Raw genomic sequence first — 27,788 nt, forward strand, 5'->3', positions numbered from 1 at the left:
AGGGCTGTGGCTGGCAAGGTGACCAGAGTCGGGGACCTGCTCGATGGCGGAGGAGCGGGCTGGATGGCGCCGGAGGAGCTGGCGCGGCGCCTGTCCTGGGCCAACGTCCGGCTCGCGGTCGAAACCATCGAATCGGTAAAAGTGGCACTGGGCCCCGACTCCACTAGGTGTATCGAGTCGGCTCAAGCACGTGGGGCGATCCCGTCCGAGCTTACCCCCGTTCGGACGGAATTCCTCATCGGCGCCCGGACCCGAAACTCCCCTCGGGAACCGGCGCCTCACAACTTGAGCCGTCTCAAGGAAATACCCTCCGTGCCTTTTCATTCCGCGTGGAGGGGTTTCCTGTACGGGCTGCTCCTGCATACTCTCCACTTTGCCATCTTCGTCTACCGTCCGGACACGCCTTGGCGTGGCGTCTTGCCGACCGGCGGTGGCGGAGGTCCCCAATGGAGGGCTCTCTACGCGGGAGTCCTCCCTTGTTCCATCGGGGACTTGGCCTGGAGGGTGTTGCACGGAGCGGTCCCGTGCAATAAGGTTTTAAGTAGGTTCACGGACTCCCAGGCCGCCTGCATTTTTTGTGGCCTGGAGGAGTCTGTGTTTCACATTTATATAGAGTGTGAGAGGTTGCAGCCCCTCTTTCATTACTTGAAGGGGCTGCTCCTCGATTTTTGGTTGCACTTCAGTCCCACGCTCTTGATCTACGGTCACCCGGTGCGGAGGGGAGCGGATAGGTTGGAGGACCTCCTTGTAGGCCTGCTCCTGGGCCTGGCTAAAAGAGCTATCAATTGGTCCAGGCAGCGGGCGGTCGAGGGGGTCGTGCAGCCGGATTGCCTGCCTCTCTTCCGCGGCCATGTTCGCGCCCGGGTGGCCCTGGAGATGGAGTACGCGGTGTCCGCCGGTGCGCTTGAGTATTTCCGCGACCAGTGGGTGCCGCGGGGACTGGAGTGCATCATCAACCTGGATAACCACATTTTAATTTGATTTGTTACGTTTTAGTTGAACTTTTGTTTACAGTCAATTTGTTTTTTTTTTGGTAGAAACAAAAGAGTACCCTCTGTTGTACCTCATTCACAGCATTGCTGGCTGTGCAGCTGCAAGCAGAAGGAGAAGGAGCAGCCAGACTAGGAGAGTGGACTAAAGTGGTGGTCCCCTGACCAGGAAGAGGAGGAGAACGCTGGACCACCACCACCACCAACTCCACCATCATTACATCAACTGAGGTGCCTGGAGAGAGAGGACAGGGGAGGAGGAGGAAGAGAGAGGAGGCCTGCAATAACATCAACCAGGGGAGAGGCCTTTCCTATCACTGCCTCCCCAAATTGGCCTCCACTTCAGGAGAGGGAGAGAGGGGAGAGAAACCACCATCAACCAACACCAACTGTTTGGAAGGAGGGAGGAGTATCATCTTCAAAATGTCTATAGGTGGGTGTTATTTGGGGCACTCTCCCAAAGACTTTGTATTTTAGGTGGGGGGAGAAAAGAAGAAACAAGGCCAGAACATCAAGGGATGGCTGTGTGCGTGGATCTTGCCAAAACTAGGCCACACACACCAATAATAAGCATCCCTTCTATTGCCTGACCTGGGCCAGCTGGAGCTGCCTAGGTTAAGTGGTTAATTCCATTAATTACATCGTTAAGACCTGGTGCAGGACTGAGCCTGGGCAACTCCAGCTTTCCCAGGTGAAGGCATCTTCTCCCCCTGCCAGAAGACCACCACCATCAAAGACTTTTAAATCCCATCGGAGAGTGCACCCCTGCCAACACCCACCCACCATCCTGAGTGGCAACACTGTCCTTGCCACCTCCCTCCTTCTCACCCCCCCTCTCTCTCACTCTCTCTTTGTCTTTCTCTGCCTTTCTCTCTGAGGCACCTCATTTCATCTTTAATTATTAATTGCCTATTGAGCAGAGGGGAGAAGGCACCTCTCCCAATTTCAACCAATAAGGGGAGAGGTGTGTCTTCATTTTAAACAGCTCCCTCTGCTCAATAGAGGACCAAAAAAAAAAATACCTGAGGCCATTAACACCTTCAGGCCTGTGACTTGGGGTGAGTGTAGCCCTTATAAAAACATCCCATAATGGCGACTGCATCTTCGCCGGTGGCGGGGCCAGCTAGGACTTATGCGGGAGTGACAGCCACAACCACAGCTGCTCCCGCTGCTTCTGCTGCCCCGTCACCCTTTAAACTTATAACAAAAAAGCTTGGGGTGAAGAGCTACACTCACCCCACTATGACCATTGAGGCCTGCGTTAAAGCCATGGCTGGGATTGTCGGCCCCTCAGCCATCGTCGCGGCCTCAAAAATGTATGGGAAGGCTGTGTTCTTCCTGGGGTCGGAGCGGGCGGTGTCCCTGGCTGTCACCAAGGGGCTCTCCGTGGGCGGGACCTTCCTGCCGGTGGACCCCCTCGAGGCCACCACGCAGAGGGTGGTTATTTCGAACGTCCCGCCCTATGTTCCTGGTGAGCTCCTCCTTCCCCATCTACGTCAACTTGGGGAGGTGAGGTCGGGGATCACACCCATCCCGCTCGGCTTCCGGGAGGCCAGCCTTCGCCATGTCTTCTCCTTCCGGCGCCAGCTGTTCATCCAGCTGGCGCGGGAGGATGACACTGACGGGGCATTCGTCATCCACCACGAGGGGACTGCATATCGCGTCTTCTGGACGTCGGACGGTGTGCGGTGCCACGCCTGCAAGGAGGTGGGGCACATCCGGAAAAACTGCCCCACCTCCAAGGCCGCCGGATCATCTCGTGCGGCCGAGGCTGGCGCCGCCGACGCTCCTCCCCCCGGATCTGCCCGCGCGTCGGGAACGTCTGATGCGCGGGCGACGTCGGGGGCCGATGCCACCAAGGCCTCCGGCGGGGGGGAGGGAGCGTGTCCGGCTGGAAAGAAGGCGCGGCGGAAAAATAAACACCTTAGGGCGGGTCCCCCCGTGGATGGCCAGCCCTTGCCCCTTACACCCGCGCTCCTCGCGGAGTTAATCGGGGCAGACGCGAGCGGGAGGGGCCTCATGCCCGAGCCTGTGGCCGCAACCGCCGTAGCGGAAACGCCATTACCTGCAGCCGGGCTCGGGCCCGAGGAGCCCAACAAACCTGCTCCGCCGGAGGGAGCTGAGGAGGAGGCCTCTGCAGTCATGGAGGTCTCCCTCGCTCCCTCTGTGCTAAAAAGAAGGCGCGACCCCCTGGAAGAGGAGGAGGACTGGGAGGAGGAAGGTCCCTCCGAGCAGGGGGAGTCGTCGCCCGCCGCGGGTAATGCGCCCCCCCCCCCCCGCTGTCGTCATCACCAGCGATCGGCAGGGGTCGCCTGTCCCTCGGGAGGCTGAGGCAGATGTGTCTGTCCGACGCGTGCCTCCCGGGGATGGGGACGAGACCCTGCCCATGGGGGGGGTCGCGGAAAAACCCGCGGCGGTAATTGAAATTGACCTTCTATCAGTGCCGTTACCCCTCGCCGGGTCGGGCGGCCTGGGGTTTGGGTCGGGCGAGCTCGAGGATAATGAGCTCGCCCAATGCGACCCGGACATCTCCCAGGGGATGCTCGTCCTGGTAGAGCTTTTAATTCAAAACCCCCCATCCGCTGGGTCGGAGGTTGGTGGCGGGGAGGAGGATGGCCCCCTGGCTGCGTCTCTGGTGCCGGACGTACTGGAGGAGCTGGGAATTGTTCTCTCCCCGGTTTCTCTGGTCGTTCCGGCGTCTGAGGCGGAGGGGAGCTCTGAACCGCCGCCGTCTTCTGGCCCAGCACCCCTAGAGGAGCCCAGGGAGAAATCCTCTGCCGCCGATCCTGGGGGTGGGATCCGGGCAGAGGCGGGGCTGGCTGGCGCGGCCGAGCCGTTCGCTTCGCACTGCGCGGTGGACAGGTCGGCCGCTGGTGACGACCCCCTGGAGGAGGATGGGGACTCGGTGATGGGCACGGAGGACGATTCGGACTCCAGCGCCGACGAGGCGATGGATGACCTCGTGCCCCTTGCCGAGTCTCCCCTCATTCCCGTAAGGGAACTCCGGGATTTTATGGCCACGTGCCTGGGTCGGCGCAATAAGGTCCGGCTGGCCCTCGACAGGTGGTTGGAGCTGGCGCTGCTCATCGTATCCGTCCGCGCCGCCGTTAAGATCATGGGCGCGGACGAGGTTGTGAACCCGCTCGAGCTGCGTCGGCTCACAACGTTTCTCACTGGGCTGCTGAGGAAGTGGCGGCTGACCAGCGGCTGCGCTTCCTCCCCCCGTTAGGTGTAGGCAGAGGTTGCACTATGCTTCTGACATGAAGATAACCATAGGCAGCCTCAACATCAACGGCAGCAGGGAGGCGCGCCGCAGATTCAATAACTTCTCGGTCCTTCGGGACGGGAAGTATGCGGTGTGCTTCCTGCAAGAAACCCACACCGTTCCGGGAGACGAAGCCACGTGGCTCCTGGAGTGGCAAGGAGGGGTCAGCATGAGTCACCTCTCCAACAATTCCAGCGGGGTGGCTATCTTGCTGGCCCCGCATTTTCAGCCAGAGATCTTGGGGGTCAAGGAGCACGTGCCGGGCCGCTTGCTCCAGGTCACTGTTCACCTGGGGGGCGTGCCGCTCCATCTAGTGAACGTGTACGCCCCTCAGACCAGTGCGCAGCAAGTGCGCTTCTTCGAAGAAGTGTCCGCTCTTTTGGGCTCCATCGACGTGGGCGAGTGCGTCACCCTCGGGGGGGGGGATTTTAACTGCACCCTCGAGGCGAGGGACCGTTCGGGTCCCCCGCGAAGCCCGGCGGCGATGGAGAAGTTGAGGGACCTGGTTGGGTCCTTCGACTTGGTGGACGTCTGGCGAAATCTCCACCCCGACTCCAGCGCCTTCACTAGCATGAGGTCTGGGGGAGGAAGGTCCAGAATCGACCGCCTTTACATTTCCCGGGCGTACGTCTCCTGCGTTCCGGCGGCTTCCTTGCGGCCGTTGCCGTGCACGGACCACCACCTGGCATGGGGGGTGGTCGCTCCGCTGCGTTCGCGGGGGGGGTCCGCGTACTGGCATTTTAACAACCTGCTGCTGGAAGACGCACGGTTCCGGGATTCGTTTCGTCGATTCTGGGCCGACTGGAGAAGGAAGCAGGGGGGCTTCCCCTCCTTGAGGCTATGGTGGGATGTGGGCAAGGCTCACATCCGTCTCTTCTGTCAGGAGTATGCGAAGGGGCCGACCAAGAGGCGGGAGGCCCGGGTCGGGCGGTTGGAGAAGGAGGTGCTCGACCTGGAGTCCCGTCTCGGTCAGGTCGTCGAGGACCCGGCCCTGCGGAAGGTGTACGAAGAGAAGAAGGGCGCGCTGAAGGACCTGCAGCTCGTCGGGTCCCGAGGCGCGTACGTGAGGTCGCGGATCCAGCTCCTGCGGGACCTGGACCGCGGCTCCCCCTTCTTCTACTCGCTGGAAAAAAGACGGGGGGTCCGTAAGCAGCTCTTGGGGCTGCTGGCCGACGACGGATCTCTGGTCTCGGATCCGGAGGGAATCAGCGCGGAGACCCGCGCCTACTACGGGGCTCTTTTCTCTCCGGATCCATCCAGCGAGGATGCACGCAGAGTTTTGTGGGAGGACCTGCCGAAGGTCAGCCCGGAGGGCGCCGAAAAACTGGACGCTCCGCTAAGCCTGGCGGAGCTGACCGGCGCCCTCCGCCAGCTCTCTAGGGGAAAGTCCCCGGGGTTGGACGGGCTGACCGTGGAGTTCCACAGGATGTTCTGGGACGTCTTGGGGGGCGACTACACGCGGGTCCTGGGGGAAAGTTTGGCGACCGGGGAGATGCCCCTCTCTTGGCGCAGGGCGGTCATTGTCCTGCTGCCGAAGAAGGACGATCTCCGCCTCCTTAAGAACTGGCGCCCGGTCTCCCTCCTCAGCACGGACTATAAAATCTTTGCCAGGGCCATGTCTGCTCGCCTTGGCACCGTGCTGGCCCACATGATCCACCCTGACCAGTCCTACACGGTCCTGGGCCGGACCATCCATGATAACATCCATCTGGTCCGGGACCTGGTCCACCACTCCCAGAGGGCTGGTCTGTCGGTCGCCTTCCTCTCCCTGGATCAGGAGAAGGCGTTCGACAGGGTGGATCACGAGTATCTCTTCGGGACTCTGCGCGCATTCGGGTTCGGGACGCATTTCGTCGCCCGGATCCGACTTTTGTACGCCGCCGCAGAGTGTCTGATTAAAGTTAACGGGTCCTTGACGGCGCCCCTTCGCTTCGGGAGGGGGGTGCGTCAGGGATGCCCCATGTCCGGTCAGTTATACGCCGTTTGGTTGGAGCCATTCCTGCGCCTCTTGCGGAAGAGGTTGACGGGACTGGCTCTGCCGCCGATGACGTGCTCCTCACGGTCACGGATCCCGCTGACTTGCGGAGGATGCGGGAATGCCAGCAGATTTACTCGGACGCATCCTCCGCCAAGATCAACTGGGAGAAATGTTCCGGACTCCTGGTGGGTCAGTGGCGGGTGGACTCCCTGCCGGAGGAGTTCAGGCCTTTCGCCTGGAGCACCACGCACCTCCTCTATTTGGGAGTCTACCTTAGCCCTGTCGAGGACGCCTGGCCGGCGAACTGGCAAGAGCTGGAGGCCAAAGTCACCGCTCACCTAGGACGCTGGACAGGACTGTTCCGAGTGTTGTCCTACAGGGATCGAGCGCTGGTCATAAACCAGCTGGTGGCCGCCATGTTGTGGTACCGGTTGGTCACTTTGATCCCTCCCCCTGCGTTTGTCGCCAAGATGCAGAAGAAGCTCATCGACTTCTTCTGGGACAAAAGGAAGCACTGGGTCTCTGCCGCGGTTCTGTGTCTCCCGCTTAGGGAGGGCGGTCAGGCGCTGGTGTGCCTTCGCACCCAGGCTGTGACTTTCCGTCTTCAGACGCTGCAGAGATACCTGTACGTCGAGAATCCTCCGAGATGGTGTGCGCTGGCGACGTTTTTCTTCCGCCAGCTGCACGGCCTCAATTACGACACGCAGCTCCTGTTCGCGAAAGTGGGCGGCAGGCCTGCGGGAGCTGCCTGTCTTCTACCAGGAACTGCTATGGGTTTGGAACTACGTCGCTTCCAGGCGGAGCTCTCCCCCGTCAGGAGCAGCGGCTCTCCTTCGGGAGCCGCTGCTCAGGAATCCGCACCTCCACGAACGCGGGTTCGGGCGGCTGGTGGAGGGCAGGGCTGTGCTTGGTAAGGTGACCAGAGTCGGGGACCTGCTCGATGGCGGAGGAGCGGGCTGGATGGCGCCGAAGGAGCTGGTGCGGCGCCTGTCCTGGGCCAACGTCTGGCTCGCGGTCGAAGCCATCGAATCGGTGAAAGCGGCACTGGGACCCGACTCCACTAGGTGTATCGAGGCGGCTCAAGCACGTGGGGCGATCCCGTCCAAGCTTACCCCCGTTCGGACGGAATTCCTCATGGGCGCCCGGCCCCGAAACTCCCCTCGGGAACCGGCGCCTCACAACTTGAGCCGTCTCGAGGAAATACCCTCCGTGCCTTTTCATTCCGCGCTCCTGCACACTCTCCACTTTGCCATCTTCGTCTACCGTCCGGACACGCCTTGGCGTGGCGTCTTGCCGACTGGCGGTGGCGGAGGTCCCCAATGGAGGGCTCTCTATGCGGGAGTCCTCCCTTGTTCCATCGGAGACTTGGCCTGGAGGGTGTTGCACGGAGCGGTCCCGTGCAATAAGGTTTTAAGTAGGTACATGGACTCCCAGGCCGCCTGCATTTTTTGCGGCCTGGAGGAGTCCGTGTTTCACGTTTATATGGAATGTGAGAGGTTGCAGCCCGTCTTTCACTACTTGAAGGGGCTGCTCCTCAATTTTTGGTTGCACTTCAGTCCCACGCTCTTGATCTACGGTCACCCGGTGCGGAGGGGAGCGGACAGGTTGGAGGACCTCCTTGTGGGCCTGCTCCTGGGCCTGGCTAAAAGAGCCATCAATTGGTCCAGGCAGCGGGCGGTCGAGGGGGTCGTCCAGCCGGATTGCCTGCCTCTCTTCCGCGGCCATGTTCGCGCCCGGGTGGCCCTGGAGATGGAGCACGCGGTGTCCGCCGGTGCGCTTGAGTATTTCCGCGACCGGTGGGCACCGCGGGGACTGGAGTGCATCATCAACATGGAAAACCAAATTTTAATTTGATTTGTTAAGCTTTAGTTGAACTTTTGTTTATTTACAGTCGAATTGGTTTTTCTTGGGTCCAAATAAAAGAGTACCCTCTGTTCAGTAAATACCTGTTATTATTGTTCTCCTGCAGTCCGTGTATTATTCATACTCGGACACTGCAGTAACCGTTAGCGCTCCGCAACGCTGCACCGCCAGCGATGACGTTGAGTGCCAGGCACATTTGCCGACACTCCGATCCCTGGTGGTCCAGCTGGGCCCCAGGTCGCGCTGTGCAAGCCCCTCCCCTTTAAGAAGGGGAGGAAGCCTGCAGTACTGCGGCGCGACGTGCCACAGCACCATGCGCTGTGGCACGTAGCGCCACGATATTCACTCGCAGTTCCCCAAGAGGGAGGCGGGGTGCTTCCAGTAGCACCCTGCTTCAGTCTTGGGGTGCTACCGATGAATTTCGGCTGCGGGGGTGGGACTCAATTTTTCCCCCTATGTAACTTAATGTAACCATATTAGTGTGTTGATCCTGTGGCTCATTAAACATGGCAAGCAACAAGTACCAAATACGCTGCCAGCACAAGGCACCTGAACGTTGCACACACCCACATAAAGGTGTCTGGTGACCTGGCACTTGGTTGGCACAGATCGCTCGGATTCCCCTTTCCAGCGTATGCCCCGTTTATGTCTGCTTGCAGGAAAAGGCAGCCCATCACAAGAGGCACCTGGTGCAGACAGGAGGGGGCTCCCTAAAGCTGTGACCCTTTTGAATAGAAGTGCATGAAGGTTCTGAGTGTGGATACAATAGAGGGAGTGGAGAAGGTGTTATTGGGAGCCCTCCCCCAATCTCGTGGCTAGTATCATTTTCCTTTAGTTAATTATCTCCTTATTCATCACCTCGTTTACTCCCTTGGGCTTCAATGCCCCATAATGTGGAGAGCTGGTGCCTCATGTGTAGCAGTTTAATTAAAGACCTCTTCGGCTATTTTTTGGGTGTCATTATCATAGGAAGATTTTTTCACAACATTAGAATCCCGGGCAGGCTTTTGAATCTTCTGATGTGTAAGCAAGCTCACTGCAATATGTGGAAGGATATTGCACCTTTGCAAGTATGGTAACCTACTGGTGAAGGTACTGGGCGAGTAACTTGGAGGTTGTGGTTTAAATCTCACCCTGGCAAAGTGTAAAGTTGAATTCAATAAATCTGGAAATTTGTGGGCTGGCATCAGGAAAATGGCCATGAAAGATGCTGGATTGTCATAAAACCCCACTAATATCAACAACAACAACTTACCTTTATGCAGTGCCTTTTAACGTAGAAAAACGTCCCAAGGCGCTTCGGAGACAAAAATGGATGATGAGCCAAGGGGGGGAGATATTAGGAGGTGGGTTTCAATGAAGGCCTTAAAAAAAGAAGCAGAGGGATTTAGGTGGGAACTCTAGAGCTTGGGACCTAGATGGCTGAAGGTATGGCGGACAATGGTGGAGCGAAGTGGGGATGCACAATAGGCCAGAGTCGGTAGAACCGAGTCTTGCAGGGAAGAGAACCCGCAATCCGTACCTGGTCTGGCTGATGTAATTCCAGTCCTGCAACATGTGGTTAACTCTAGATGTTCTCTGAAGTGGCCTAGCACTCAGTTTAGGGTTGGGCAATATATTTGGCCTTGGTTGTGTCTCACACATCCCCAGAACGAATAAAAAAAGGTACACACTCATATACTGAAAAGACATGTATAGATGAAGGAAAATCAATGTTAGCAGATAGTTTTCTTTGTACTGTAACTCGAATTACATGGCTTGAAAATGTTAACATTTATTGCAGCAAAAACGTGCTAATTTTATTTACTGACCTGAGATTTTCTTGGATGCTTGAACTTTGACTGTCATTAAAGGTAAATTTACTTTGAGAATTGTTTTACTGACGTCCTGGAGGAAACCATTGAACTACTCCAGCACGTTGGTTATTGTTTGTAGTGTGAGGTTATGGCTGCAATTATGAAACCATTAGTATTATGAAGGTTAGTTTCCATATTTGACAAAGTAAAATAGAACATGGGACTGAATTAATTGAAACAGATGGGTATGATAAGCCTAAAATCAGTGAAAGACATGGAGTACATAATACTGAACAAAAGGGGCCTCCTTTTGAGGAATTTTACATCATAACAAACTTAGCAGTGCCAATAAGCCTAGAATATCCTGTCATATGGCTCAATTTTAATCTAAACATTTGTATGCAAGTGTTGCTTGTACAGGGACAGGAGTGCATGTTCCCACCACCAGTACTGTTTCATGTGTACTTTAGTATATCGCCATCAGGAACTTGTTCTTGCAATGAGGTGCCCTGTGGAATGACTGTGGGGAACATGACTTGCTTAAAAAAAACTTCTGACAAACGGATCAAGAGAGGAATGGATGTTTACTGTTTGTGCACAGCCAACAATTGATTTATTCCATGTGCAGACTAAAATGGTTGATATGCCCCACAGTATTCAAAATATAAAAAGTGCATGCAGTTTTGAACTTATGCCGTGCACAGAGGGAAAATTAAGGATTTGTGCATCTAATTTAGCATGGGTCCCCGCTTCCTTAGAAGTTCCCTGTACAAATGCATCATTTTTATTTGACAGTTATCCTTCTTAAAAAAATATATTTTTCATGAGGATTTATCTTTTCAAATATTGCAGCTCCGCTCTGGTGAGACATCCAGACCACAAAGTGACCGTGTCAGTAAATAAGGCATAAAAAGGCAAATAGGATCCTTGGTATTGTTTGTAGAGGCACAGGTCTGGAAAGTCCTTGGTCCCCGTGGGATGTAGCAGTGTATCATGTGGCACAGCAGGACACGTGCTCGCTGAAATTGGTCGAGGCTGAGGCCATCAGAAATCCCGGTGTGGGAGTCCCGCAATCAGGGGCTGGATACGGAGTTTGCACCATTTTCCCAGGCTCTTCCACAGCTCTTCTGTTGAAGTTACAGAGGATGAGTGGCAGAATCCCGATGCAAATTCACCTCCAATGTTTCTTTTTTTAAATAGTTGTAATAAACCAGTGGAATATGTGATGTAAGGATTGCTTAGTGTTTGGTTCTCTTGTATAACAATGGAGAACGTGCTGATGTTGAGGCTTAGGATTAGGATGCGATGGCTATTTGTGAGGAGCAAGGATTTTACATGTACCATAGAGCGGTTGGAGAGAGGAGGCAGATCTATGATAAGTGAAGACTTCCAAATTAGAGTGCTTTATTCTCCTGTGAAGGTATGTCAAATGAGTCTGTATCTTAGCTGTTCAGCAGCTGATGCCACTGCACCTGCTTCCTGTTCTTGATGGGCTGGGTCTTCAGTATCAGCAGCATCGTCCACAGACTCCCTGGCATCCTCTGGGACATCGACCATCAGACCTTTCCTGATTGCAAAGTTGTGAAACACACAGCACGCTACCACAATTCACAAGACGATGCTGGGCGCATACTGCAAGACATGTATTTCTGAATTCGTATCCGTGCCTTCATGTGTATTTCTTTGTAGCACTTCTCTGCCGCCCTGGTGGGCCTAGGAAATAGTGCCATGAGCCATCATTCGCATTAAGGGCTTGATTTTAATAGCCACGAGGAGGCGGGTCGGCAGCAAAAATTGGAAAAAATGGCTTCAGACTGCCAACCCGCCTCCATCCCGCCCCCACGTGATTTTCGTGAGTGTTGGGTCAGCCACTCCCAAACTGACCCGACGGGAAGACTTGAATATAAGGGGTATGATTAAGAAGTTTGCAGATGATACTAAAATCGGCTGTGTGGTTGATACTGAAGAAGGAAGCTGTAGACTGCAGGAAGATATCAATAAATTGGTCAGGTGGGCAGAACAGTGGCAAATGGAATTCAAGCCGGAGAAGTGTGAGGTAATGCATTTGGGGAGGGCTAACAAGGAAATGGAATAGACATTAAATGGTATGACACTGAGTAGTATAGAGGAACAAAGGGACCTGGGAGTGCATGTCCACAGATCCCTGAAGGTAGCAGGCCAGGTAGATAAGGTGGTTAAGAAGGCATACGGAATGCTTGCCTTTATTAGCCGGGGCATAGAATACAAGAGCAGGGGGGTTATGCTTCAACTGTATAAAACACTAGTTAGGCCTCAGCTAGAGTACTGCGTGCAGTTCTGGTCACCACATTACAGCAAGGATGTGATTGCACTAGAGAGGGTACAGAGGAGATTTACAAGGATGTTGCTTGAAGTAGAGAATCTTAGCTATGAGGAAAGACTGGATAGGCTGGGTCTGTTTTCCTTGGAACAGAGGAGGCTGAGGGGAGACCTTATTGAGGTGTATAAAATTATGAAGGGCCTAGATAAAGTGGATAGAAACATAGAAATTGACCTATTTCCCTTAGCAGAGGGGTCAAAAACCAGGGGGCACAGATTTAAAGTAATTGGTGGAAGGTTTAGAGGGGATTTGAGGGGAAATTTCTTCACCCAGAGGGTTGTGGGGGTCTGGAACTCACTGCCTGAAAGGATGGTAGAGGCAGAAACCTAACCACTATTAAAAAGTACTTGGATGTGCACTTGGGATGCTGCAACCTGCAGGGCAATGACCAAGAGCTGGGAAGTGGGATTAGGCTGGATAGCTCTTTGTTGGCCGGCACGGACACAATGGGCCGAAATGGCCTCCTTCCGTGCTGTAACCTTCTATGATTCTTTGAACCGGTGGGACAGGTAGTTAAGGCAATTAACAGCCTGTTGACTGCCTTGCTAGTCCCATTTTTATAGTGGTTTCCCATTTTCGTGCTTCCGGCTCCTGTTTCCCTTCTTGTCAGAAAAACGCCAGCTGCAAGAAGACGAGTTTCTCAATGACATGATTTGTTGTCATTGGTGCAGCACATTAAAAGCACTCCTGTAACGTGGCTGACATTCAAATGCAACAACTTTGTTGTTGGAGGTTTGGGATAAGATTTTGCAAATCTACTGACCTTATGACTGTTCAAGCTGACACCCATCTGCAGTGTTACCTGATTGGAATAATTTCAGGCCACTTTTAGTGTGCGCTTGCAAGCTTCTTGCCTCAACTGAAATCTATAGCAACGGGATGGGAAACATCCTGGTCGTCGGATTTGGAGGAAGAGCAGCCACGGCAGCACCACAACCAGATACAACACCAGCACCAGGAGCGCCAACCTCCTCCTCACCTACCTGATGATGCAGAGGGCAGAGGGCCTCAGCACAGGGCTGCACCTCGCCGCAGGAGATATCCCCAGCACAGGGTTTAAAGGCAGAGGATCAGCTTCCTCAGCATGAGTGAGCAGCAGTGCCAAAGGAGGCTGAGACTTTCGAGAGAAGTAGTCGTTGACATCTGAGCAATACTGCACCAACACCTGGAGCCCCGAGGAGCGTGTGGACACTCCTTACCAGTGGCTGTCAAAGTCACTACCGCACTCAACTTCTTTGCTTCAGACTCCTTCCAGGGATCAGCTGCAGACATCAGCAGCTTCTCCCAGCCGGCTGCACACACCTGCATCACACAGGTCACCGATGCCCTCTTTGCAAAGATGCACAATTACATCCACTTCTCCACGGATGGCCCAAGTGTGACTGCGCGTGCAGTTGGCTTTGCCAATATGGCAGGCTTGCCAATGGTGCAGGGCATCATAGACTGCACACAGAGTGCCCCCTATCACAACCCAGCTGTATTTGTCAACCGCAAGGGATTCCACTCCATCAACGTCCAGCTGGTGTGTAACCACAGGAAGCTCATCATGCATGTTTGCACAAAGTACCCTGGCAGTTGCCATGACTCCTTCATCCTGCGCCAGCCTACTGTGCCTCAGCTCTTCCATCCGCCAACTCAACTTTCCAAATGGCTTCTTGGCAACAAGGGCTACCCCCTGAAAAAGTGGCTTATGACACCAATGAGGAGGCCATCAAACGATGCTGAGGAGCGGTACAATGTGAGTCACATATCCACCAGAAGCATCATCGAGCAAATCCTCAGCTTGCTCAAAATGCGCTTCTGATGCCTAGACAGATCTGGTGGAGCCTTGCAGTATGCACCAGCCAGGGTGTCCAGAATCGTTGTGATCTGCTGTGCCCTGCACAACATCGCACAGCAGCGCGTCTTAGTGCTGCCGGACGAACAAGTGGCTCAGCACACAGCCTCCTCAGAAGAGGAGGAGGATGAGGAGGAGGATGGGGAGCATCGCCTTGTGGGGCCGGATGTGGTCAATCCAGCAGCAGGTGACCACATTGCTGACCGTCAGGTAAGGGATGCACTCGTCCATGCCAGATTCGCGTAAGCTTACGCTTCAACTACAGGTGGCTGGCACATGGAGATGAATATAAGTCTGACATTCTCAAAACCCCAGGCATCATCTGCCCAATAAACGGTGGTTTGCGCTCAGTGTCACCATCAACATTCTAAATGGAATTCTCCCTGAGCCCTCACTCTTGAACTTCCATTTCCCAGAACACAGAGGCCACACTTTAGGTGATCTCAGCAGATCATTAAACCTTTTTCGACACTGAACCCATGACCATCTGCACACAGACCTCGAACTCGCCACCTCAGCAACTTACAGTCAAGCTGCCTTGGTTTGCTGAGGAGGCCTTCTCTTTCCATTTCCAGGGAAGAGGAACTCCTGACATCCTCTAACTCCCTCCACAAGAGCATGGAGGGAGCCCTCATTGAACCTGGGTGCAGCCTTAGTTTTTGGGGATGCCATTCCTGCAGCAGCCAGCACTTTTAACAGAAAAAAGCTAATGCTTCTGCAAAGGGTACTTGGCCCCTTTAAATCTTTAGTGAAACAACACGTCATCAGAGGTGAGAATCTGACACTCTGCAAGCAATTGCCTGGGGGACCCGCACGTCGGCCGTAACAAGGGCAATCAAACTAAAATCTCATCTGCGGGGCAGCAACAACCGGGAGCGGGTCCAGAAGACGCCAAGCAGCGGGCCTGCCATCAACCTGTCTCCTTCAGAAAAATCGAGCCCTAAGTCTCTCTCTCAATTCCTCTGCCTTCCTACATTCTCCATATCTTCAAAAAGCCTGCTTAAACACTTAACTCTTCACCTCCCCTAACTCTTCTTCCCCATCCCTAACTCTTCTTCCAACTCCTGCTCAATGTCCAATTCCCCAAATGATGCACATTTCCATATTAAATGGGGCAATTTAAGTGCGATTATTGTTGTTTGCACTGAGGTATGACAAGTGTCTGGTCGAATGTTGTCAGCACCCTTCATTGCCCTCCTATTGTTCAGTGATGCATCTCTCAGCTAGCTGTTTTATGTACTTAAATAAAGAAAGACTTGCATTTCTACAGCGCCTTTCACGACCACCGGACGTCTCCAAGCGCTTTACAGCCAATGAAGTACTTTTGGAGTGTAGTCACTGTTGTAATGTAGGAAACATGGCAGCCAATTGTGATAATGACCATATAATCTGTTTTTGTTATGTTGATTGAGGGATAAATATTGGCCAGGACACCAGGGATAATCCCCCTGCTCTTCTTCGAAATAATGCCATGGGATCATTTACGTTCACCTGAGAGAACAGATGGGGCCTTGGTTGAACGTCTCATCCAAAAGATGGCACCTCCGACAGTGTAGCATTTCCTCAGTACTGCACTGGGAGCGTCTGCCTGGATTTATGTGCCCAAGTCCTTGGAGTGGAACTTGAACCCATGACCTTCTGACTCAGAGGCAAGAGTGCTACCCACTGAGCCATAGCTGATGCTGAAATACTCAATCAGCAGGGTACTTTTTAGGGAATGCTTTAGATAAGAGTTCATTAGTGCAAGAAGTCACTTTGCACATTCTTCCAGTTGAAGGATATTATGCTTTGCCATTGTAGGAATGTCTAATTCCTATCAAAAGACTGAGGTCGACTCAGGCGATCAATCAAAAGATGTTTAATATAAAACTAACTGAGTTTAACAAACAAAAGCACGAGAACTACGAATACAGGTCTAGTCAGTTCAGAGGCTCCACGAGGACTGCTTGGGCGGTCCCGTGGCCGGCGTCATGGCGTCATCACGGATTCAGGCTGTAGCTAACACATTGTTAAAGGGAATTATATACAGTTGATCCGAGTCCCTTAGTGGCTCTGCCACACCATCCTATATTCTCTGTTAGTTAACACAGAAGATAGAAACATTCGTGCAGATATAATCCTCACAACAAGTGAATGCGTGCAAATGTATCTTTACTTTTTATTGTTCCATCAGCATCTCTCCTGGACTGAAGGAGGAAGTTTGGTGGGTGGCAGTAATGATGAGCTAATGCAATGGGAGAACAACAGAAGCAGATCAATATAACAGACTTAAATAGAAAAAATAAAGGGTAAAAAATTAGTTACTGGACAAGTGAGGGACTGAGTTATTAACCTTCCTTGGGATAGATTTTCAAGCTGAGGTCTGCAGACCCCAAGTCCTTGATGCTACCAGACTTTAACCCTACCTACCTGGCAAAACTGGGTAGGTGAATGCTTAAAATTCCCCAGGTTACTTACCTGCCGGAAAGCCACCTGGAACCTGCCATGTTCCATTTTAACCTGTTCTTCTGAGCAGGTGGAAAAGACACCCACCTGAAGCAAGCAGGGTCCTTCCTTTAAATATGCTACTTGGGGTCCAATGACGTCAATCAGAACCCCCCCCCCCATGGCATTTTAACTCTGGCTTGAATGGGGAAGCTGCTGCAGCTTTCCTGCCAGGTTGAAATTAGTCAGAACAAGATCAGGACATGAAGAGGCTCCTTTTGTGGAGACAGGAGGAGCAGGACTGCTCCTGTGAGCCCCACAAAGAATGTTGCAGCTTCCCCTTTCCCAGACTCCTTCCACGAGACCCTCCTGGAAGCCCCTTTCCCTCAGATACCTGAGTACCGGATTCCCATGAGGCTGACGGCTCCTTCCCATCCACTTCATGCCCATGCACTGGCGCACTGTTGGCTTGGCTATGAGGCCCAGGGGTTAAAATTGTTGTGGCTTTTCTTTGGGTAGCTGATACTGCCTTTCAGACGTTCTGAAGAGAAGGTTCCAGGGAATTTGTCGATTTTTTTATATGCGGGGGGAGTTCCAAGAAGAACTTGAAAATTGCTGCCTTAGGGGATGGTGCACACAACTACTGCAATTAAAACCTTTTAAGATGCAGGCAGTAAGCCTCACTCGATGGGGAGAGTTGGGCTTACTAACCCTCATGCCCGATTCTGCAGTCTGTGGTCCCACGCAGTGATGCCTTGTGCCTGCAGTATAGCCTCGTGAATTTACCCGAATCCACAGAATGATGGTGCAAAATCCCACAAATGCACACACATATGTCACAATTTCTAGCGGTTATGAATGTGTGAGAAGGCTGTAAATTTATTGTTGTGGATGGGACATTCCATGACCTGCTGTTGAGGTTAGGAAAGCTACGGTGTGGTTTCCTGCTATGGTCTCTTTGCTTGCTACACTGGAATTAGATAGTGGTTTTTTTTGCTGGAGGTGGGGGGAGACCCTCTACAATATTCATTTATTTGTTTCTGCAGAGGATGGAAGGGAATACAAAGAGGGGAAAACACTTTTTAAAATATTCAGTCCTTTTATGGATCTTTATCCTCACTCCACTTAAGTTAAACAGTTCTCATGATGTTGAATCCAGCGGGCCCCCGGTCATATTTGACCGTGTATCAAACTGCAGATGTTTTAGGATGGCCCCAAACAGAACTGACAACACCAGGAAACAACATTTCAGCGGCCCCCTTTAAAAAGGATCTCAGCATCATGGAGTACTGCATGAAATAGATATTGATTTATGGGAAACTGAAAAATTGCTGCTTTACCGATAATATATGACTCCTAAAAGGCTTCTGCCAACTATTCTGAGTCTGGTAGCAAAATGAGCAGTGTGATGGGATGATGTCACCTGTCAACGTATATAATTGCCTGTTGTATCAGAAAGACACCACCACTAGAGACTGCCTGGGCTGTCTCGACAATAGGCAGCAGGCTGACCTGGAGCACACAAACCTACAATTTAGCAGGAGTTTGTATCATTTCATTAACAGATGTTTGCTTTGGATGAAACTGCCACTTAAAAAAAATTAAAAGGTCATTGGGAAAGGGTAGGGGAATGGGACTAAGTGGATAGCTCTTTCAGTGAGTAGGCACAGGTGCGTAGGGCCAAATGGTCCCCTGCGTTGTGAAATTTTAATGAAGACATTAAGCAATTTATTTTAAATGTTAAAATATTTTTTAAAACACAGAAGTATTTGATAGAAACACTGAGGGGTAGAGTATCCACTTTGGGTGCAATTGCCGATTCTGGCGCAAATTGGGCCCATTTTGAAAATTGGTTTTCCCCCCAAGTTTCTGCTCAGATTCATTTGCATATCACTGAGTGCAAAATCTGCCATGAACCAGCGCAACCGGGCAGCATTTTAAAACCATTTTTATTTTTAATTTTGCTTGAAAAAATGTTCCTTCATATACTTAAAAGTGATAACTTGGTGAAGTTTGATTAAAACAGCTGAAAATAGGTTTATCACAAAAAAGCATTTTTAATCACATTGTCAATCCACCACCTCGGAGTAATCCAATTTTAAATTACTGAAATTCACTTTTTAAAAAATATATAAAACTATTTTCTAGTTATATTGGGGTACATTGGTTAGTTTCTTAGTAAATTGAAACATAATTTAATATTTAAAACGTACCTTTTAGTGTCCTTGCGCCAAAAAGAACCAGTTTAATTTTTAAAGCTTCCCTGAAGGCCGGCAAACGAGTGCAATTAGTGGAAACTCCTAATGGTGATTAATTCACCCTGGGGGTGTGGGCGGGGCCTGCTTCCAGCAAAACTAACACAAAAATCGCGGCAACTCGAGTTGTGCTGAAATGTTAAAATTCCACGATCTTTTGCACCAGTTACACCGATTTCGGCTGAATTGCACCGAAAAAAAGACAGGCTGGGAGTTTCCACTCGATTGCGCTAATATACAGCATAATTTCCAGGCTATTGTATCTAATCCTAAGAAATAATCTATAACCAAGATGACGAGTAAATAATTTGATTTAATGGTTGGATGAAGACATTTCCATGATTTCATAAACTTGAGTTCAATGCTGTCTGTGAATGTACATATGTTATCGTAATGAAATATGTATTGTTACTGAACATGACTGTTCCCATATTTGCCATGTATGTCAAGTTTTATGAAAAATTAGATGACATTAGATAATTACTTTACCCCAGTATGGGCTTGTTTCAAGACCTCCAATTGACATTGTGAGTTTTCTATGGGGCCGTCGATAAGTACTTTTCTAAATGTTTGCTCTTAGACTTGTAAACTCCTGTTCGGTGAAGTCTTGCGATGGGAGTGTGTACTGTCTATAACTTGTTCTGCCCCTGGCATGTTTCAATGAACTCCAGTAGTCAACTAAGTACTTTCAATGATTTTGTTATCGAAGCAGTGGTTGGACTACCGTAATGTGTGATGTTAGCTGGTTTACATTCCTTTTTCTTTTCAATATGGACACAGTATGTACCTGTCCCTTGGAGTATTATGCTGGCTGGTGCACACGCCCTCTGAATCAGTACTTTTCCGATATTCCCCGTTTGTTGACAGACAGGACCATCTGTAAAGTGTTGTTTTTGCTTTTGCCCCTTGATCTTTAGGTCAACAGCTGAACAATCACCAAGCTAACGGTGAATTACCAACTCCAACGCTTGACTGAAGGCACAGGCTCTGTTGGGAATGAGCCTATCTGAGCCTCAGAGTCTCTTCTCTCCCAGTGGCGTACACAGTCAGGTGCTTAAAAAGTGATGCGGTCTGAGGCACAAATAAGTTTGTTAGTGTTTTTAAAAAGGGATGTTTGTTGCATTCTGTAAAAAGCTAGACTTTATTTCCACAAACAACAACAACAACAATTTGTACTTATATAGTGCCTTTAACGTAGTAAAACGTCCCAAGGTGCTTCACAGGAGTATTTTAAGACACAAAAAAATTGACACTGAGCCACATAAGGATAAATTAGGGCAGGTGACCAAAAGCTTGGTCAAAGAGGGAGGTTTTAAGGAGCGTCTTAAAGGAGGAAAGAGAGGTAGCGAGGCGGAGAGGTTTAGGCAGGGAATTCCAGAGCTTAGGGCCCAGGCAACAGAAGGCACGGCCACCAAAGGTTGAGTGATTATAATCAGGGATGCTCAAGAGAGCAGAATTAGAGGAGCGCAGATATCTCAGGGGGGCTGTGGGGCTGAAGGAGATTACAGAGATAGGGAGGGGCGAGGCTATGGAGGGGTTTGAAAACAAAGGATGAGAATTTTGAAATCGAGGTGTTGCTTAACCGGGAGCCAATGTAGGTCAGTGAGCACAGGGGTGATGGGTGAACGGGCCTTGGTGCGAGTTAGGACACGGGCAGCCGAGTTTAGGATGACCTCAAGTTTACGTAGGGTGGAATGTGGGAGGCCAACCAGGAGTGCGATGGAATAGTCAAGTCTAGAGGTAACAAAGGCATGCCTGATGAGGGTTTCAGCAGTGGATGAGCTGAGGCAAGGGCGGAGGTGGGCGATGTTAGAGGTAGAAGTAGGCGGTCTTTGTTATGCTCCGAATATGTGGTCAGAAGCTCATTTCAGGGTCAAATATGACACCAAGGTTGCGAACAGTGTGATTCAGCCTCAGATAGATGTTAGGGAGAGGAATGGAGTCAGTGGCTAGGGAACGGAGTTTGTGGCAGGGACCGAAAACAATGGCTTCGGTCTTCCCAATATTAGAGAAAAGTTTTGCTCATCCAGAACTGTATGTCGGACAAGCAATTTGACAATTTAGAGACCGTGGAGGGGTCGAGAGAAGAGGTAGTGAGGTAGAGCTGGGTATTGTCAGCGTACATGTGGAAACTGACGCTATGTTTTCGGATGATGTCGCCAAGTGATAATAGTTCTTTAACCACATATTTAAACAAATGATAATAGTTCTTAAACCACATATTTAGTAGGCTTTTCCCTAATTTTACATAAAATCATCCTTTCTTTCACCTTCTGCCTTTGTTACTATAAATCTGATTAGATATAGTATTCTTTAAAATCATTAAACAGTAATATAGGATGGAAGGTAAAAATGAAACATTATGAATACATAGGCCTGTATTTTCCGGTGCCTACGGGTGCGTACTCACTAGTAAGGGCCCCAAACGTTCTGGGTTTTTGCGTGCATAAGCATGAATGGGGATTCCCCTTCTTTCATTGGTTGGGCCAGCCCACATGATCCCAGGGGTGCTTGCAAACCGCATCGACATATGTCTACGTGCAGAGGCCCAGGAGCGCGAGACACCGTGGATCCCGAGACAGAAGGTAGGTGTGGATTTTATTTGCGGTTCGGAGGCATTTCCCCGCGGGAAGCCTCTGACCGCAAATTCAGGCCCATTGAGTCTAACCACCGCCCCTTCATCGGCATTACCATCGCCGAATCCCCCATCATTAACATTCCGGGTGTCACCATTGACCAGAAATTTAACTGGACCAGCCATATAAATACTGTGGCAACAAGAGCAGGTCAGAGGCTGGGTATTCTGCGGCGAGTGTCTCACCTCCTGACTCCCCAAAGCCTTTCCACCATCTACAAGGCACAAGTAAGGAGTGTGATGGAATATTCTCCTCTTGCCTGGATGAGTGCAGCTCCAACAACACTCACAAAGCTCGACACCATCCAGGACAAAGCAGCCCGCTTGATCGGCACCCCATCCACCACCTTAAACATTCACTCCCTCCAGCACCGGCGTACCGTGGCTGCAGTGTGTACCATCTACAAGATGCACTGCAGCAACTCACCAAGGCTTCTTCGGCAGCACATCCCAAACTAGAAGGACAAAGGGCAGCAGGCGCATGGGAACACCACCACCTGCAAGTTCCCCTCCAAGTCACACACCATCCTGGCTTGGAAATAAATCACCGATCCTTCATTGTCGCTGGGTCAAAATCCTGGAACTCCTTACTTAACAGCACTGTGGGAGTACCTTCACCACACGGACTGCAGTGGTTCAAGAAGGCGGCTCACCACCACATTCTCAAGGGCAATTAGGGACGGGCAATAAATGCTGGCCTTGCTAGCGATGCCCACATCCCATAAATGAATAATAAAAAAAAGAATCACTCTTAATCTCAAGCAAGGGAAGAATGAGGATGTTTGCTCTTTATGCCCATATTAGATGTTCGGTGGTATATGGCAACAGTTAATTACTGTCTTCCTCTGCTCTTCTTGTGGCAGTGTTGATAAATACAACCGTCAAATTGTGGAAGCTAATTACTTATGGTGTGTAGCCATCATCCAGACATTCAAAGGTGAGTCTTTCATCTATGAAGTATATAACTGTATGATTAGGAGAAACAGTAATCACAACATTTTGCAACATAACCGACTTACTAATGGTAATTTTATGAGTTTGTGCTGCCAACATTTATTTTGCTTGCCAGGACCACGCAGCAAGAATTATGCCCCACACTGACCAGGATTTTATGTCTCTTAATTTTAATGAATGCAAAATTCTAGGACCATGGGCCTGAACTTCCGGTATGTGCTCCAGAGGACAAAAACCCATCTGGGACATGAACTAGTAAAATTATCCCACGTGTGTTTTTTGTCTCTCTTCCTCCCTTGTGTTCATTGTTGGCCAGACTGCATACTTTGCCCTTGGGGAATAAGCATCTGTTGTAAAGATATCCCTCCTCTTCATAAATAATTAGGCACCCACTTGGGGGATATGCAAGTTGAAATGTGCCCATCGTTAAGTGTTTATTGTAGTAGAATCATTGTACTTTACAGCACAGAAGGAGAGCATTTGGCCCATCAAACCTGTGCTGGTTCTCTGAAAAAACTACCCACTTAGTCCTATTCCCCACCATTGCCAGTACATGCCCACCTTTACCAGATAAGCCATTTGCAGTGGCAAAACCTTACATTTGCAGAGCACTTAATGCAGCAATAAGGGGCCATATCTGTAGGCAAGTAAGTATTTTGCCAAAGTAGAGCTTGCATCCCGGCAGCTCAGGGTTATTTAAATTGATTCTCGTTCTATTGGAGAATGCACCATTAGGCACCTCTGTGATGTTTGTTTCAGATAAAAGTGAACATTGCATACAAGCAGGCATTTTTTTGTGTCGAATGAGCTTGGGTTTTCTCTTTCAATTTAAAGTAAGGATCATCAACGTTCCCTCTAAGCTGCACAGCCGCGCAGCTGTCTGCTGGTCCCACGCAGTCTGGGATTGGCTTTTTAAATGTGAAATTTCGCACACGCGCAAAGCTTTGAATGAGCCGCGTGGCCCATTAAAGGGGCTGCGCACCCAAAAACAAAATTAGCGGGAACATTGAGAATCATGTGAATATTTTTGGTAAATTTGTATGTTCTCCAAGGTAACAATGTTTAGTGTTGCAAAACAAAAGACTACACTCAGGGGAAGACCTTGAATTGCTGGCCACCCGTTTCTTGCCTGAAAAACGGGTAACTGGAGTTGAATGTCCAAATATGCCCTGCCTATTTCCCTCAAATCGGCAATAGGACCCCGATTTGCATAATTAAACAGGCCTGCGTGAAAGTTGATTCAGGCAGACAAATGAGTGTCTAGCCCTCCTGCCCAAACCAGGCGGGAGACTGCTAAATTAGGCAGATTAAGGTCTTCTTGCCTGTTGTAGGAACCCATTGCGATTGCAACTTTGAAAGTGAAATAAGTGGTGCATGCTCTGATCGTTGAGAGGCCTAACCGGCAGTCAAAGATCCTTAAGTGGTTCAAAGCTCCCAACTGTCCCATAAGACAGGCACCATGGTGCGTTGCTGATATCATGCCCATACTGGGAGTCTCCTCCTCACTGTCAGCACCAAGCACTTTCCGGTCAGGTATGAAACAGATTAGATAAATGGTAGAATTTCATCTACACTGCCCCCGCCAACCCCGACAATGTCGCCTCAACTCAAATGTTGCTCGAATGTCACCATTCCATTCCCTGCACTATAGAGCCATAGGCTGGGATCTTACCTGAGGAGGCGTGTTGGGGGCGGGACTGCTGGTTTCCGGGTTCTAGTCCCGCCCCCAGCGACACCTGACGACCTGGCGCTATTTTCCCCTGATTGGCCTTGTTAAGCCCACCGTGCGGGCTTGCCGGCCAATTAAGGGAAAGCCGGTGTCAGATGACGTCAGTGCATGACGCTTCATCTGCTGGTTTTGTCAAAGTGACAGGCCCCATAATTTTTTGACAGATGAATTATCAATGTTTGACAGCATTGAGGGCACACTTACACTGCAGCAGACCCACAGCTTGCCTCACTGACCCTGGCGGGGTTCCTTGACATCGGGAAGGCCACATCAGCAGGCTGAAAATGGGGAAAAGCCTCTTAACTGCCTGTTAACTACCTGTTGACAGGCAGTTAATTGGCTCTAATCCCCTTCCCGCCGCTAGGAGACGGGTCCCTGCGCGAATCAGGGACCCACCTCCCGGGAAGATGGTTTGGAGGCGGGTTGGGAGCGGGGTTGAGACCCGCTTCCAATTTTTCTCAGCAGTCCCACCTCCAAACCCGCCTCCTCAGGACTGGGAAAATCTAGCCCATAGAGTCATAATGACACAGAAGGAGGCCATTTGGCCCATCGGCCCATCAAGTCTGTGTGGTTCTCTGCAGAGTTATCCAGTCGGTCCCATTCCCCCGCTCTATCCCCGTAGCCCTGCAGCTTTATTTCCCTCAAGTGCCTATCCAGTCTCCCCTTAAAAACATTGAATGTGTCCGCTTCCACCACTTCCGTCGGCAGCGAGTTCCAGGTCCTCACCACTCGCTGCGTAAAAAAGTTTTTCCTCACGTCCCCCCCGTATCTCTTGCCCAAAACCTTAAATCTGTGTCCCCTAGTCCTTGTACCATCAGCTAGTGGGAACAGCCTTTCCCGTCTAGCCTATCCAAACCCGTCATAATCTTGTACACCTCTATCAAATCACCCCCTCAACCTCCTTTGCTCTAATGAAAACAAATCCAGCTTCTCCAACCTGTCATTGTAGCTAAGATCCTCCATCCCCGGAACCATTCTGGTAAATCTCCTCTGCACCCTCTCAAGGGCCTTCACATCCTATCTATCCACGTCGGTCACTGCGAGAGAACTAATTCAGTGCCATAGTGAAGTCATGGGCAATTTGTGCGCTCTGTACAGTATGAGCTAGGCCAAGGCTGCTCAGCCTCCTTTCACTTGAAGACCCTGACAGTTGTTTAATGGAAGAAACTAAATCCAGTAATCGGGGACACACAGATCCCTAAGGTGAAAGGACATTGTTCTAAGTTCACTGCCACTTAGTCTGCTTTTTGTGGAAGATTTAAAAAATATTTGTGTTAAACTCCATTTATTTTGTTAATTTACTACATTTTGGCTAGGGTGGCTTTCCGTTCTGTTTTTTTTCCTTTTGTTAATAAATCTAAATGTTTAATTGTTTTAAGCAATGTTTTGCTTTTGTACTTTCGAACGTGAAGTCCAAAATTTGTTTAAATTGATGTTTGTCATCTTTGGCTCAAAAGGCCCCAGTGTTAACTTGACCAAAGCATTACCAATGACCAATTAAAGACTGGACATTTTCACCATGTACAGCAAAACAATCATCTTTATTTGAGCTGTTTCCTTTTATGATTTACAAATGTTATTTTTAGGATGGGGAGGGGGTGATCTCAGCCCATCATGATAACAATAACATTACACTTCCATAGAAATAGTTGTCGCCAAAAAATAAATAATAGACTTTGTTTAGTCCATATATACATAAAAATAAAACCATCAAGTTTGCAAAAGCTTGTGTGGTGGAAATTTCAGTGAGGGTATTTTTAAAAAAGGGCACCGTTTTTAGTGTGGAAAACCTTTTCTAATTTGTTTAGGAACACACATCACAATGACTTGACTCTTACCATCTCCTTTTGCCTTGCACCATCATCCCTTTTGTCTCTTAGGGGGAGAAATTCGGTGGAGCCGCAAACGGGGCGCCCAGCTCGCCTGGGCACCGGAATTACCGCTGCAATCGGAGCAGTTGCGACCGCCAGAAATTCAGCTTGTGCGCCCCAAGAGGGACACGGGGCGCTGCCCGAGGCGCTCCGCGTCCCTCTTAGGGCGCTGAAACTGAATATCGCAACGCAAGGTGCCGCAGCGCCACATGCTGCGGCACGGCACGCTGCAGTACTGCAGGCCTTCCTCCCATTCTTAAGGGGGCGGGGCCTGCACCAGCACGATCAGAGATCGCGAGTGCCGGCAAAAGAGCCCGGCACCGAGGAGAAGTGCCGGGCTCTCGGAAAACAGCCGGCACTGCCGCGGGGGAAGATCAGGAGGCCGGGGACGGAGGTGCTGGCAGGCGGCCGCCGAAAAATACGGCCGCCCCGCACCTCCACCTTAATTTGCGCCACTCCCGCCACAGGTAGGCCCCGTGAATCGGGCGCGATTTGCGAACGGCGCTACAGAGGCGGGCGCTACCAAATATCGCGATCGGGGCGGTAGCGGGGCGCTGTGCACACCGATGACGTCATCGGTGGCGGCGCAGTGCAACAGGCTAACGCCGCCATTAGCGCCCCAGCTAAATATTGCGGGAGGCGTGGCCAGTGGCGCTAAAGCCACTGAGTGCCCTCTTTAGGCGCTAACTGGTGGCGCAGCCCACCGAATTTCTAGGCCTTAATCTCTCCATCCTATCACAGACCTTCCCTTTTGTTCTTTCCTCCCCGCCCCCACCCCCCCCGCCCCAACACTTGCTTAAAAACCTGTTACATCTCCAACTTTTTCCAGTTCTGACGAAGGATCATCGACCTAAAACGTTAACTCTGTTTCTCTCTCTACAGATGCTGCCTGACCTGCTGAGTATTTCCAGCATTTTCTGTTTTTATTTCAGATTTCCAGCATCCGCAGTATTTTGCTTTTACAACTTACTGTGCCTCCTAACTTCTTGTTAGCTACAATCTAGCATATACAGCTCTCTATTCCTTTATCCAAGTCATTAATACATACAGTGAAAAGCTGAGGCCCCAGTACAGATCCCTGGGGAATACAACTTACTGTATCACATCCTGCCAATCAGAAAACGTTCCCTTTATCCCTACTCTCTGTTTCCTGCCTCCCAACCAACTACCAACCCATGTCACAAGATTACCTCCAATTCCGTGTGCTTTCATTTTTGATAATCTCTCGTGTGGAACCTTATCAAATGCCTCTGAAATTCCAAATAGACAACATCCATAGAGACTCCCCTATCCACCATTCAAGTGATCTACTCAAAAAATTCAATAGATCAGTCAGACATGGCCTACCCTTCACAAATCCATGCTGACTCTCTTTGATCAGTTCATACTTGTCCAAGTGCTCGTCAAAAAGAAAAAAGTGTTACCCCTATTTTTTATGAAGATAAAAGAAAGACTTGCATTTATATTGCATCTATCGTATCACAGAAATGTCCCAAAGCACGTCATATACAATGAATTTGAAATGCATTGATTGTTATCTAAAAAACCAGCAGCAGCCACAAACAGCAATGAGATGAATGATCAGTCAATCTGTTTGTTTTGGTGGTGTCAGTTGTGAGAACTGCCAGGACATCTTGCTGCTTTACATCAAAAAATGCTATTCAAAGCTGTGAGCAATGTTGGAAGATCATTTGGAAACTGATATGAAATGGTACAGATCTGCAATACTTTAGTTTTAGAAGATGGAAAATTTAAAGAAAGTAGGGAAAACAAAGCCGATTAATTCTGGAAATTTTTCTTTCTGTTTAATTGTCATTTTCTCTCCATTCCCTG

At 50.4% G+C, this 27,788-nt stretch overlaps 2 long non-coding RNA genes across 2 annotated transcripts in view; one reads left to right on the forward strand and one right to left on the reverse strand.

Annotated features, from left to right (window-relative positions):
* LOC147098691 (uncharacterized) overlaps positions 1-27,788 on the forward strand; it is a 170,244-nt gene that overhangs the window by 64,206 nt on the left and 78,250 nt on the right. The gene's annotated exons all lie outside the window — the stretch shown is intronic.
* The window catches only part of LOC147098692 (uncharacterized), a 93,726-nt gene continuing 81,911 nt past the window's right edge, over positions 15,974-27,788 (reverse strand). Inside the window, exon 3 of the long non-coding RNA XR_015074216.1 lies at positions 15,974-16,311. This is a non-coding gene — a long non-coding RNA (uncharacterized LOC147098692). The remainder of the gene's footprint in view (positions 16,312-27,788) is intronic.

The sequence above is a fragment of the Somniosus microcephalus genome, chromosome 29 (assembly GCF_052327205.1).
Source record: "Somniosus microcephalus isolate GS21.2 chromosome 29, FLI_Smic_1.0, whole genome shotgun sequence".
Lineage (NCBI taxonomy): Eukaryota > Metazoa > Chordata > Chondrichthyes > Squaliformes > Somniosidae > Somniosus > Somniosus microcephalus.